Below are 14,674 nucleotides of genomic sequence, written 5' to 3'. Positions count from 1 at the left end.
GATTAGCAGGACAAGTTTTTTACAGCAATGCTATACAGCATCTACAACATGTAATTTTACTCTTAAATGAATAAAATTACGAATTTTCCAGTGGAAAAAAAAAAAAAACTACTTGGAAATAATTAATTAATTTATTTTAAATTAATTAGTTGGAGAAATTCATGTTAGAAGTCTTTCTGAATTCATGCAAGAGTTATCCCTTAAATTAAGGAGATAAGATTGAGTTATATTTGAGTTGTAATTAGTTAACTTAGTTTACTGAATTAAGTCCAGTTAAATTAGCTCCAAACTGTTTGAGAAACTAATAGTGAGTTAACAGTTAGTTGATGCATGCATGCACTCAACTAGTGCTACTCCAGTTAACTGAATATTCCCTTATCAGAAACTCATGCATGTCTATTCTAAGAAAGACCCAGTTGAGATTAAAGTCAAGGATAGTGTGCTATTAGTTGCATGTGTTTTCTCATGGAGAAAACTCATGGATGTAGTCAAGGATTTAATCCTTGAGGATTGCGCAATTTTGGAGGAGATCATCCACTTGGTTGAAGGAGAATCATCCACAAGGAACAGTGCAAGAAAATAGGAGCTTGGAGGGTAGAGAGGAAGGTTGGAGAGAAGCCAAGATTGCCTGTGAGCATCTGTGAGGATTGTACTGAGAGCTGGCTAGCTGTGAGAGCTAAGGCTTTGTATAATTCCTATGTATTTCCACCTATATGATAATACAATAGTGTGGGGTTTTTAGCTGAGGCTTTCCCCAAAGTATTTTCATGTGTATTATGCGTTTGATTCTTCTTCTTCTGGTTATATTGTTCAGCTTGATCTTTAAGCTTCCACAAATTGATAATAGAAGTAGGTTATAATATTCTGCTTTGATTTATATTGGATTATTGGGTTAACCTACACAAATTTTCTACATGGTATCAGAGTTGGATTTGTAGAGATTTTGTACATGGTATCAGAGCTGTGAATAGTATACTGAGAAGAGAGCTCAAAGTTTTAAGTTCGGGGTTGCAGGTGAAAATCGAATTCATATCATACTTCAAGGTTGGCCAATGGTGTTCTATGGCTTGAGACCCAAGTATGCCTTGGAAGGTAGCTCGAATTACATAGCATGGAAAGATAGAATGGAGGTTGTATTAGAATACAATGGCTTGAAGGAATTCATTGATCAAGAAATCCCAAAGCCAGCTTCAACTAATGCACAAGAGTTGGCTGAGTGGAAGAAGTGTGTGGCGAAGGCGAGACGGATCATCCTTAGGGATTTCAAGACCATATTGTCTCGAGTCTCCATGGGAAGGATACTCCATTTTCAATGTGGAAGATATTAAAGTACCCCACCAGAACAATAGCGACCAGAGGAAATTGGCGCTCAAGGATAATCTTCGAAGAATCAAGATGGAGAAGGGTGATACTATTTCCACATATCTGAACAAGCTCACCACCTATAGGGATGAGCTTGGCAGTGTGGGAATAACTACTACCGATGATGATATGGTGAGCCTCACTCTCCTTGGCCTTCCAAAGAGTTGGAATATCTACCAGGACTCTATGATTGGAAGGGAGAAACTGTCAGATTGGGAATGACTATGGTTGGATCTTATGCAGGAGGAGATAAGGAGGAACACATGGGATGGTTCTTCATCCAAGAATGATGATGAAGAAAATCTAGCCTTAGCAAGGCAAGGAAAGGGAAGGGGAAGGCTTCCCATTTCAAATCAAATTCTTCTCATTGAGGGAAGAAGGGTGACATGTCTAAAGTAAGATGCTTTAATATTCACAAGATGGGAAATTATGTGACTAATTTCCCATCGAAGAAGTCCAAGAAGGGATCCTCAGAAGGATCGGAAGGTGAGGCATTAGCCTCTTAATTTGAAATGGACTTTACCCTCATCGCATGCATGGTGTCATCGATGATGGGTTGTCTCTGGTATCTTGACAGTAGAGCCTCATTCCACATGAATAGTCATACAAATTTATTCAGTGCCTTGGAGGAGAAAGACCTCAAGATGTGCATAGAGATGGGTGACGATGGAAGGTACAGTGTTTCAGGAGTGGGCATGGTTGCTTTTCAGAGGGAGCATAGAGCTCCTCTCACCTTGATAGATGTGATGCATGTGCCTAGACTGAAGAAGAACTTGGTATCAGTCGTGATGTTGGAGGAAAAAGGCTATGAAGTTGTCTTCAATAAAATAAAGGCATTCCTAAGACACATAGCCATGGGTCAGACCAAGAGGATAGGGATTCGGGTGAAGAATCTCTATAAACTAGAGGTAGATGATTGTGTAGCATTGAGTACGAAAGCAGAATTAGTGCAAAGCCAAGACATTGGTGAGTTGTGGCAGAGGCGGTTGGACCATTTGCATCATGAGGCTTTGAAGATAATGTAGCATATATCTATGAGACTTCCTAAAGGTAAACTTGAGCAATTTGACACATGCAAGGGTTGTACCTTGGGAAAGTACACCAAGTCTTCCTTTCATGATCGAGACAGTCGAGCAAAGGCTATCTTAGAATGAGTTCATATTGATGTGTGTGGACCATTCTCGATGGCATCCACAATGAAGTAAAGGTATTATGTGATTTTCATTGATGACTATTCTCATAAATGCTGGATTTATTTCATGCAGAAGAAGGACCAAACTTTCACAAAGTTTTGTGAGTTCAAAGCTTTGGTCGAGAAATAGTTAGGGAAGAAGATCAAGGCCTTGAGAAATGACAATGGTGGAGGATATGTCTCTTAAGAGTTTAAGGACTTCTGTGCAGCAGAAGGAATTAAATGAGAGTTGATGGCACCTCATAGCCCATAGAAAAATGGGGTGTACGAGAGGAAGAACAGAACTATTGTAGGGGCAGCATGGGAAATTTTACATGACCAAGGCCTACCACTTCACTTGTGGGCTGAGGCATGCAACACAGTGGCCTATTTGCAGAATAGAATCCTGCATCGCATACTTGGGATGAAGACACCAAAGGAAGCTTTCTCCAGTAAGAGACCAGATGTGGGTCACTTCAAGATCTTTGGCTCATCGGCATATTGCCATGTGAAAAAGGATGCATGGAAGAAGCTTGATCTGATAGTAGAGTTGGGGATATCTGTGGGGTACACTGATACACCTCACAATTATCGGGTGTACTTGCCTACCAGTTGGAGGACAGTGGTTCGCAGAGTTCTCAAGTTTGATGAGCAGAAGGCCATGCAAGTTTCCCTTGAGAGGGAACTCCAACTACACGTTGTGGAGGAACTGTTGGTTCCTAAGGAGAAGGAGCCTTAGAGTGATATATAGCAATTGCATGCAGAGGTTCCAGGAGTGGAGACATCCACTCAAGCAGAGTCTTCCAGAGATGGATAGAACCGCACAAGAGAAGCTAGAAAATTGTTGGAGGATGTGAGAGAGAATGTGGGAGCACCATATTCTCAGCGCGGACATAGGAGGTCACCTGAGAGGTACACTGGATACATGGCCCTTGCTAGGGAATGTGTTGAGACCAAGCCATCTTCCTTTGAGGAAGTAGTGCAGCAGCCAATTTGGGTTGATGCTATGGTGGAGAAGTATGACTCCACAGTTTGTAACAGTGTTTGGGACGTGGTTCCAAGACTAGAGAACAAGTCAGTTGTGAGTTCCCATTGGCTTTACAAGGTAAAGCAAGCTGCTGATGGTAGTGTGGAGAAGCATAAGGCAAGATTTGTTGCCCGCTATTTTTCAAAGGTCGAGAGGATCATATTGCTATAGTATATTTCGACAGAGGAGCAAGATGCTGACATTTTGACAAAGGCATTGTCAAAGTGTAAATTCGAGTTCCATAGAGACAGGATCGGGGCGATAGATAATCCATTTCTTGTTGAGAGGGAGTGTTGAAATATGGCAATAAGAATATTCCAATTTAATTTATCCTTGAATTAAATTGTAAATTAAAATCGAATTTAGTCTTAACAACTACCTGGAAATAATTAATTAATTTCTTTTAAATTAATTAGTTGGAGAAATTCAAGTTAGAAGTCTTTCTAAAGTCATGCAAGAGTTATCCCTTAAATTAAGGAGACAAGATTGAGTTATATTTGACTTGTAATTAGTTAACTCAGTTTACTGAGTGAAGTCCATATAAATTAGTTCCAAATTGTTTGAGGAACTAATAGTGAGTTAACAGTCAGTTGATGCATGCATGCACTCAATTAGTGCTACTCCAATTAACTGAAGATTCCCTCTTAAAAAACTCATGCATGTCTATTTTGAGAAAGACCTAGTTGAGATTAAAGCCAAGGGTAGTGTACTATCAGTTTCATGTGTTTTATCAAGGAGAAAACTCATGCATGAATTCAAGGATTTAATCCTTGAGGATTGCGCAGTTTTGGAGGAGATCATCCACTTGGTTGAAAGAGAATCATCCACAAGGAACAATGCAAAGAAATAGGAGCTTGGATGGCAGAGAGGAAGGGTGGAGATAAGCCAAGATTACCTGTGAGCATCTGTGAGGATTGTACTGAGAGTTGGCTAGTTGTGAGAGCTAAGGCTTTGTATAATTCCTATGTATTTCCACCTATATGATAATACAATAGTGTGTGATTTTTAGCTGATGCTTTCCCCAAAGTATTTTCATGTGTACTGTGTGATTGATTCTTCTTCTTCTAGCTATATTGTTCAGCTCGATATTTAAGCTTCCACAAATTGATAGTAGAAGTAGGTTATAGTATTGTACTTTGATTTATATTGCATTATCAAGTTAACCTACACAAATTCTCTACATGGTATCAGAGCTGGATTTGTAGAGATTTTCTACATGTTATGCCTTGATACCAAAGGTACATAGAAACAAACCTGGTGCAATAAGTCGTAAGTGTATCTTCTTGGGGTATTCAAACACCTCCAAAGCATATCATCTCTATGATGAAGTCAATAAAAAGTTTGTTGTATATAGAGATGTAATCTCTCTTGAATCATCTAAAACTAACAATGTTGTTGAGCGGCAACTTGATCGCTTGGATAGATTCACAAATGCAAAATCATTTCAAGAATTTGATAATCATATTCCACATCTTGAAGGGGGGGACTCCTATACTAGATCAACCTGTGGAATCTTCTTTTGAAGCACTCTCTCCCCCGCATGAAACTCCAACAAGGGATGATACTTTGAGTGATGTGATTGATAGAAATTGGAGACTCAATCTTGATTCAGTCCCAACTCAATCATTAGAGCATCTTGGACCATCTCAAAAAGGTCCCCCCAAAGTGGCTGACAAAGACACTTGAAAGTGTTCATCCTGATGAGGTTGGAAAGACATGAACTAGAAATTCACCCTGGAAAAATGGAGGTGATGTAGATAACTCTGATTCACCTGTTGATATGGATGTTTCTTATGATTGTGAATTGAACTTGTCTACAGATATTGAACTAACTTCCTTCAAAGAAGTTTCTTCTCATGATGAATGGAAAGAAGCAATGCAAAGGAGTATGATTCCTTGATAAAGAATGGCACTCAGAAGCTGGTTGATCCTCCATTGGGAACCAAACCAATTGGCTACAAGTGGGTCTACAAGAACAAGTATAAAGCTAATGGCTCACTTGACAAGCACAAAGCTAGGCTTGTGGAAAAAGGCTTTGTACAGAAGGAAGGGGTCAATTATGAGAAGACTTTTGCCCCCATAGCAAAATGGGCTACCATCCGGACACTCTTTGCCCTAGGAGCTCAGAACGGTTGGAAAGTTCATCAAATGGATGTAAAAACTACTTTCTTGAATGGAGATCTAAAAGAGAATGTTTTTATGTCCCAACCTAAAGGATTTGTTGTAAAAGGACATGAACATAAAGTATGAAAACTTGTGAAATCCTTGTATGGCCTCAAACAAGCACTGTGAGCCTAGTATGAAAAACTAATTGAGCAACTTTTGAAACTCAATTTCAAACATTATGATCTTGATGATGCAACTTTGTTTGTCAAGAAGGTTGGAAAAACAATTGTATATCTTGTGGCATATGTAGATGATATTTTTATGACAGCGAACAATGATAGCTACATTGTATCCACAAAGAAGGAATTGACGAAAGGATTTGAAATGACTGATTTGGGCTATGTTCATTACTATCTTGGTATTGAAGTAATTCAACATCCGAAGTCCATATTCCTTTCTCAAAAGAAGTAAACTATAGATCTGTTGAATAGGTTTGGCATGACTGAATGCAATCCTCTGACTACTCCAATGGAACAAAACTTAAAGATCACATCCATGGAAGTAAAATAATGTTAGGATTCAACAAAGTATAGACAACTTATAGGAAGTCTCAACTACCTAACTACTACCAGACCAGACATTTCGTTTGTTGTTGGAATCCTCTCTAGGTTTATGCAAAAGCCTTGTGAGGGACATTGGTCTACTGCAAAAAGAGTTCTAAAGTACTTGAAGGGAACTCAAGACTTTGGAATCAAGTATACACAGGTGGGCAACTTCAACTTGATTAGATACTCTGATTCAGACTTCGATGGAGACAAAGAAACCGGGGTATCTGTTATAGACATTTTTGGGCACTACAACCCAAAGCATGAAATGTCCATAAACCAAGGGCTCCTAAGTCCCTAAAAGTGTTGTTCTAACCCCTAAAGGAACAAGGTCAACTGATTACAGATTCTCCCAGAAGTTCTCCATGAAAAACTGCTCAGAATTGGTCAAAACAGGATCATTTCAGCTGCTCCATAGGCAAAGTGCGTTGCATCTCACCTAAATACACTATGTGGGTGCATTGCATTTCAAAAAGCCCTTCTATGGGGTGCGATGGGTGAGAAATGACAAATGGCAGTGTCGTTCCGTGAGGTGGAGAGGCAATGGAAGCTTCCAGAAACTTCTCCTGTGACACTTGCCTCTCTGAATTTGACCAAGGATGAGTAACAGATCATCAATCTCCAAGTGGAAGCAAGAACTATCAGAGGGAAGACACTAATCAAATCACAAGCTAACTCATCTCCCTTACAGATATCTATATATGGATCCCTCATCCCAGAGATCCAGATGCTGGAATTTTGCATATTGTAAGGAATTGCTATTGGTTTCTTGAGATAAAACATTAGATTGTTGGGTGATCTAAGCTTTGTATGAGGTGAAGAGGGGCTTCCTTGCTGAGAGGATGATGCTGGGTCAGAACAACTGGTTGTAACTCCCCTTGGCTCTTTCTTGTTTATTAATAAAAGCTATTCAAGTTTTCCTCCATACCCTTGTGTAATTTATGTTTGCTGCATTTGTATGGTCAATTTACATCTGATCCTATATTGTTTATGATTATAGATCCATGTTCTTGTATAGTGCTATGCTACTGTGATCTTACAAGTAATTTGTGAAGCTGGGTGTGCAAGGGAACAAGTAGCGAAAGACTATCAAGAAAGAGAGGAATCGAACCAGGAGATTAGCGCAAGACAGAGGTTGGTCTTCTTTGTTCTTCTCTATCTATACTTCATAAAGGAAAAATGAAAGTAGCTTTACTTTGTTTGTTTCTAAGGCAGCTATCACACCTTAGTGGGATAAGCAGTTCTGAGTAGACACTTTTCCCTGTAACAAAATGGCAACTCCGCTGGGGACGAATTAGTTTGTTTGTTTATCTTCCTTGTTGTCTATTTCATAAACTTACAGACGGAGTCTGAAGTCGTGCTAGGTAGCTTTCGAACTGCATTTGCTATGCAAATGCAAAGTAGATAAATGTCGCTTCAGTCAATCTCCGGGATCTGTTTATGATTTAAACAACTGATTCACAAACTCTCTGATTGCCCCTTGTGGTAGCTCTTAGATCCTCAGATCTACCCCTGATTGTTGCATTACTGATTACCATTTGCTCAGCCAAAACCCATGAACTGAACTGCAAACTGTGACCCAGAACCCAATCAAAGTCTCGTCTCTCGCCCAACGCAGGTACTATTCTATGAATCTGAAATTCAGCGCACTTCCCGAGTGTAGTAGGTGCGCTACATTTCAAATTCCCTGTGTTACAGGTGCGCTGATCAGACTAGGCATTGTTCAGTTTTGGTTTCTGTAGTTCATTCTTTCCAGTTCTATTCATGAATTTTGCTACCTGTGATCAGTATATCTCTGTTTGAAACCCCTTTTCTTTGTTGTTATTCTTCCTCCTTTGTACAAAAGAACTGTAAATGTTTTTGTGTGTTTGTTGAGTCATTTTCAGTTCTCCTTTGCAAAAAGTAACATAATCACACTGTCGTCCTTTGATTTGAAAGTGTCGCAAGTGTCGTTTTCAATCATAGGAAAGAGTTTGATTGCTGTAGATAGTCGATTATCCTGTTACTATTGTTTTTGGTCTGAATTTGTAATTTTTCTAGTGTCGAAAACAAGTATTCATTTCCAAATCGTAAGGTGTTGTGATTGTCTCCATTTTTTATTTCGAAAAGAAACTTGTTGATAACTGTCGCTTGAAAAGTAATTCAGATTTGTGCATCAACTTTCTTTTTATCATTTACATACTAAGAAAGTCGAAAACAAATACATGCATGTGCATTTGCATTTAGACAGTCTGATTGGTTTGATTTAGGAAAGTGCATTTAGAGTGTGTTCTTTGCTCTTTGTGAAAGAATTCTATCTTTCTTTCCTTAGTAGCTAGGATTTTCATTGCACAAAGAAGATAAAAAGATTGTTTATCATCTTAGATTGCATTTTAGGAATTATACTACATCTCGCGGTGAACCTAAAAGGAAAAATTCATAAACAAGATCAACTATAAAATAAACTCAATGAATCTAACAACGCTTTGGAACCTAACACACAACATTTAGAAGTCTAGGCTAGAGACGTATTCCGGCGTCGTAAAGCCTGGTAACTGTTGTTCTCATTGATGGTTGGGTGATTCCTCCACTTTGAGACGATAAGTGCCAGTACGGACTTGTGCTCCCACGTACCGTCGAGTATATTTTGGGAGACCACAATAGGCTTAATCCTTTATCCATAGGAAGCCGTGTCTGCCGCCCTATCGATCGCAATGCACTGAACACAGCATTCGGGAAGATTGACTGCAGTACAGTAAAACGTATTCTGCAATTTTTCGATTGGTTTGGTAATCCCTCTACCTAGATTTCCAGCGCAGTTGTTATAGACAATTTTGTGCCTTGCAGCATAAGGCATGAATTGTCAATAATCCAAGGGATCCAAAGTCCCTAAACATGATGTTCCTACCCCTAGAGGAACAAGGTCAGCAAACCAACAGCTCTCAGATCAGTTCTCCACCTAAAAACACTCAAAAACAAGCAATCCTGAAATCAAAGCAGGTGCTCCACTAGGCTTCTGCGCTGAAACTCAACTCCTCCATGGTGTACCTGCATTGCAAAGTAGGTAGAAAAAAGGCCACCTGCGCTGAGCGAGATGGGACAAGTGGCACACTGAGTCATTGCTCTGGAATCTTCCAAAAATGACACTTGGATCAGGGATTTCGCCTTGTGATGAGTCAGAGGCTCTGTTTCTCCAAGTGGAAACAAGGTTCTCCAAGTGGACTCAAGAACTGAAGATCAACTGAAGAGAGAGAGGACACAAGGCAGCTACACATCAGTTGCAAGCTGACTCATCCTTTCTCAATTCATCTATATATTGAGCTCTCTCCTATGAGCTCAGGAGGTTGGAATTTTGTGCAAAGTAATGACATGCTGTTGGTTTCACTATAGAACTATTGGGAGATTGCTTGAAGGAGGTGAAGAGGAGAAATTCTTTCTGCTGGGAGGTGTTGCTGGATTGGAGCCTTCAATGGTTGTAACCTTCTCAGAACTTTACTTCTTCCATTAATAAAAGCTATTGAGGTTCTTCTATATGCATTTGTTTCAATGATGTATTGTGATGATTGTATATTTGATTTGTGCTAATCATTGAATCAGTTATGAATGCATGCTTCTTGTAGTTTCCTTCTTTGTTATTTTGCAGGATCTCATTGTAGCTGGGCTAGCAAAAGAGCAAAGAGCTAGGAGCAAGCAGCAAAGAGAAGAGATTGGAGCAAATATTAAGCGCAAGGCAACGGTTAGTGCATTTCTTCATTCTCTCTTGCTTTCATAAAGAAGTAAACCTTAAGTAGTTTTGTTTACAGTTGTTGCTGAGGTACTATCACCCTTAGAGTGGGATAGGGTCATCCGAATCGGATACTTTTCCCTACAACAAACTGGCGACTCCGCTGGGGATCGTATCTGTTTGATTGTTTGTAGTATTTTGCTATTCATTTCCTGAACAAAAGAATACCAAATCGAAAAGCTTTTGACTATATCAAAAGTGAAGTAGAGGGCAGCTACTCTAGCTCATTTCTGAGCATGTTCATGATTTGAAGAGCTGATCTAAAAGGATCCTTGTAAGCTCTTAGTGATAGCTTTTCATCCTCCTTGTCATCCCTTAGTGTGTGCTTGACTGATAGCTTCTGATTTGAGCAAAAACTGTGAATTTTTTAGAAAATTGTGACCCGGAAACTGAGAAAACGCAACTTTCATTTTCCAAAGCAGGTAGTACACAGGCTACCTGCTTTGCAACGCAGGTCCCGAAGGGGCTACCTGCGCTGAGAGCCAGACTGGCTGTGCAGCACCTGTGTTGGCCCAATTTTGCCTTGAGCATTTGGGGTTTCCCCCCTTTTTCTTGCCTGTTTTCACTATAGATTTTGCAGCCAGTTACCAGTCTTGTACCTATTCTGAAACCAACCTTACTTGCCATCATTCCGCCTCTGTTATATAACGAAATCGTACTTGTTCTTTTGTATTTCTTACATCATTTACAATTTCCCATAACGAAAGTGAACTAGTCTTGCTTTGGCCTCTTAGATCTGAAGCTGTGTTAGGCATTTTGCTGGTCTAAAGAGTTAGCTTGTTTGCTGTCCATAGCTGATTAGTCTTTTTACTTTCGTCATTATGGTTTGATTTCATATATTTCCAGTGATTAAACAAGTAAATCTTAAGGTGTCTTTTGATTTTGGACAAGCTTGTTTGTTTTCGCTTTAAATCGAAATCAAAGTTATATAACAACTTTCTTTTTGTAATACATCAACATTAAGGAAGGGAAAAGAAAATACATGCATTGTGCGTTTTGCATTTGACTGTTTGCATGCTGATTTAGGAAATTTTGCATTAGTGTGTGCTCTATGATCTGTGTGAAAAGATTTGCCTTTCTTCTCCTCAGTAGTTAAGATTTTCAAAGTTGAAAGATTGAAAAGTTTGCTTCTCATCTTAGACTGCATTCAGGAATTTGTTACATACATCTCGTGGTGATCCTTAAAGGCAAACTGCTAAGCAAGATCAACATTAAAATAAATTCAATTTACATAACAACGCTTTGTAACATAACGCAAACACATAGAGGTCTAGGTAGAGACGTGTTCCGGCGTCGTTAAACATAGTGACTGTCGATCTCTACGAAGGTGGGTGATTCCTCCTGAGAGTCGGTGGCACTAATACGGACTTGTGCTCCCACGTACTGTCGTGTATATATTGGGAGACCCCTATAGGAACAAAGCCTTTATCCATAGGAAGCCATGTCGGCCGCCCTACTGATCGCGATGCAATGAACACAGCATTCACGAAGATCGACCACCCGTACCGTAAAACGTATTCTGTGGTTTCGCGAAAAGTTTGGCACACCCTCTTCCTAGAACTCCAGAGCAGTTTCTTTTGGCCTTTTTCAAACTCTATAACTGAAAAATTCCATCCGAGCATTTGTCACTTCGGGCTCGTTAAAACATCGAAGGGGACTAGAGTCATCTTTAGCTTTTTCTCGACTCTTAAAACATGAAAAAGCAAAGTTGTGTCTAAAGCGTCGTTAATAAAATTTATTTTAAACGGAACATAATCACCTCTTATTCCCGCGTTGATCTTTCAGTTGAAAAGTATGGAGCCCACCAACCAAGGAAATCACCTTGGTGGAAGTCCCAGTCCCTTCTCCTCTTGGGGAGATGTCGGTGCGCCCCATATGGCCACATTGTCACTTCCAGGATTGACAATTGGCCTACCTGTATGGCTCTTTTCAACTAATGTAGTTCAGACCACCACAAATCCTGGGCAGTCGAATCAACAGTCAGACCAGTCTAGAGCTGCCCACCAGCCTTCCACTTCTTACAATTCTTCCTCTGATCCTTCATCTTCACAAGGTAGAGCCGGCAAAAGTCAGCCTCCCATGGAGAAGAAGGAAAAGAAGAAGAGAGAAAAGAAGCAGAAGGGGCCTGTGGCGAAGGCGACTGGGGGCAAGCAAAAGACATCTGACAAAAATCCACACACTGCACCGACCGGGCCTAAATCGCCATGTGTCATTTGCAAAGGGACCCACTTCCACCGTGATTGTCCTTGTATTCCCCGGATACTAAGGGACTGGTCCCCCAGGTTGCACAATCCGGTAGCATCAACCTCTGGTAGTCATGTTGATTGCAGTCCGTCAACTAGCGAGAGTGAAGGACGAAAAGGGAGACCAAGATCACCCTGCATGCTGTGTGAAGGCGATCACGCCATCCACCGTTGTCCATTCTTAGATGAGGTGAAGAGAGTTTTGGAAGATCATCCAGTTTCACCGTTACGACTTCCTCCTGGATACCAAAAACTCGCGCCAAGTCCCTCGATAGTTGAAAATCCAGCTGGCCCGCTCAAGTGGTCAGCTGAAGTGTCGGTCATTGAGAATGAACCTACTGAATCCAGACCAGATGAAAGTCTAAAGGTCGAAATGGCAGTTGACCCGGTTCTTCCTTCAGAGGTTTCATCCTCAAATGACACCGTCGTTGAAGACTCATCTTCAAATGACACCCTCACTGAAGAGAACAAGGATGACACCATCCAGATTCTTTTCATCAACACAGATTCTGATGAGCATCAGGGCAATGCGCCCATTCCTTTATCGCAGGGAGGAACATCGTCAGGGTCGTATCCGGCCGTGTATTCGGTCCCACCACCAAGCAACCTGGTTGTGTCCTTTGATTGGAACCAATTAGGCAGACCCCGGTTACCAGCCAGTATCCCATTCAGAATCATTGTCCAAATCTATAGAATGGTAATGGCTGGAACTATCATTGATGAAGGGGCATCTGTGAGTATCCTTTCCTCTATTGCTTGGAAAGCACTGGGTTCCCCGGCGCTTTTACCTGAGATGAGAAATCTATCAGGTTTTGATAAAGGAACCAGTCGTCCTTTAGGGATCCTCCCCAATGTTCCGATTACATTGAGGAAGAAGACAGTTCATATGGATGTCATGGTCGTCCAAGGACCCTTGGATTATCACCTACTCCTTGGACGGGACTATATATATTGCATGGGAGCTATAGTCTCCTCACTCTTTAGAGTAATGTGTTTTCCACATGAAGGAAAGGTGCTCAAGCTCGTAGACCAACTTTCATTTCCGGGATCTCGCATCGCAAATAGTCAAATACCATCCCTGAATGGCTTATTCACTCAAGAAATGCCTCCACCCCCGGTTCTACTTCCCGATGAGTGCGAGTGATTCGGAAAGATAAGACTGGAACCCAGGGGGCATGCACCCTGGTCTGCTTTGGGCAGAAGGAACCTTGGGTATAGGGTAGAATTTCCGCGAAAGAATATGACTAGTCCGTACCCTGTCCGTGGATGGAAGAGGGGTTGTTCTGGAATAGGATTCTTTTGTCAAGGTTACTTGTTTGACAAAGGTCATTCATCTTTATCTAAATAAGTAGGCTCTGCCAAGGAGGGGGATCCATTTGTGGCAGTAAGTAGTAACCGTCTTTGGATAAAAAGGCAAGCCTCACCCATTAAAACAAATGTTTTAAAGGATAAGTAGGGGCAGCCTCCAAAGAATGAGTTTCTATTGCTGCAACAAATTGTAACCATCCTTGTGTAACCTAATGATAGACATCGCCGAAGAAAAAGATTGATTTGCGGCAGCAAATAGAACCACTCTTCGGGTAACCAGAAAGAGGCAAGCCTCCCTCGATAACATTAATGTTTTTTCTTTGAGTAGTGTTCTTCTCTTGTCACAAATAGCTTTTCGTTAAAAGATGGGCCGACGAGAAGAAAAGTACCGCGTAAGATCCCTTAGAATAACGAGAAGACAAGTATCGTTAACATTAGATTGGCAAGATGATAAGTAGCTGGGAACACCCAAAGAAAAGCAGAAATGAGGGAGAGGAGGGGCAGCTTTGAAATTCTATTTTATACCTGGGGGCATGCAAACCTTTTGGAGTGCAAGCGAAGATCGGTTATTTATCTGTTTTTTTAGATTAGTCGTTTCCAAACTTGCATGAAGAGAGGATGTGGGGCAAAGGTCAAAATTTGCCAAATTAGGAGCATAGCTTCGTGAGATAAAGCTCCATAAAAAATAGCTATCTCACAGGAGACATTTCTTATCTTATGACTGGTATAAATCGAGCAGTTTTAGCACACAGTTCATGCTCGTTAAAAAATAAACGCAAGATCCGAGCAGTTTTAGCACATAGTTCATGCTTGTTAAAAAATAAACATAAGTTGTGAGCAATCTTCCCATAGAGTTCAAGCTCACCCAGAAAAATGAACCGGTAAATAACCTTGGTAAATGTAACCTTTGACAGCCATATTAAAGCCCTTGGTCGTGTTCTTGCAGTCTCACCTCCATCCGTTCATTTGGCCAATCGTTCATCTCCATATGTTTGTTTACCCATTTTGAGGAACAGCTGCGAAGAGTGATTTCACTTAGCCATCCTTGTGACACTGCCGTGATTGGAAAATTCCAACCTGCACCTGGAA

This window comes from Pinus tabuliformis, chromosome 6, assembly GCF_031772625.1.
Source record: "Pinus tabuliformis cultivar Carrire ecotype Pingquan chromosome 6, CPIR1, whole genome shotgun sequence".
NCBI classification, from domain to species: Eukaryota; Viridiplantae; Streptophyta; class Pinopsida; order Pinales; family Pinaceae; genus Pinus; species Pinus tabuliformis.
Note: the sequence above shows the minus strand (reverse complement) of the source record.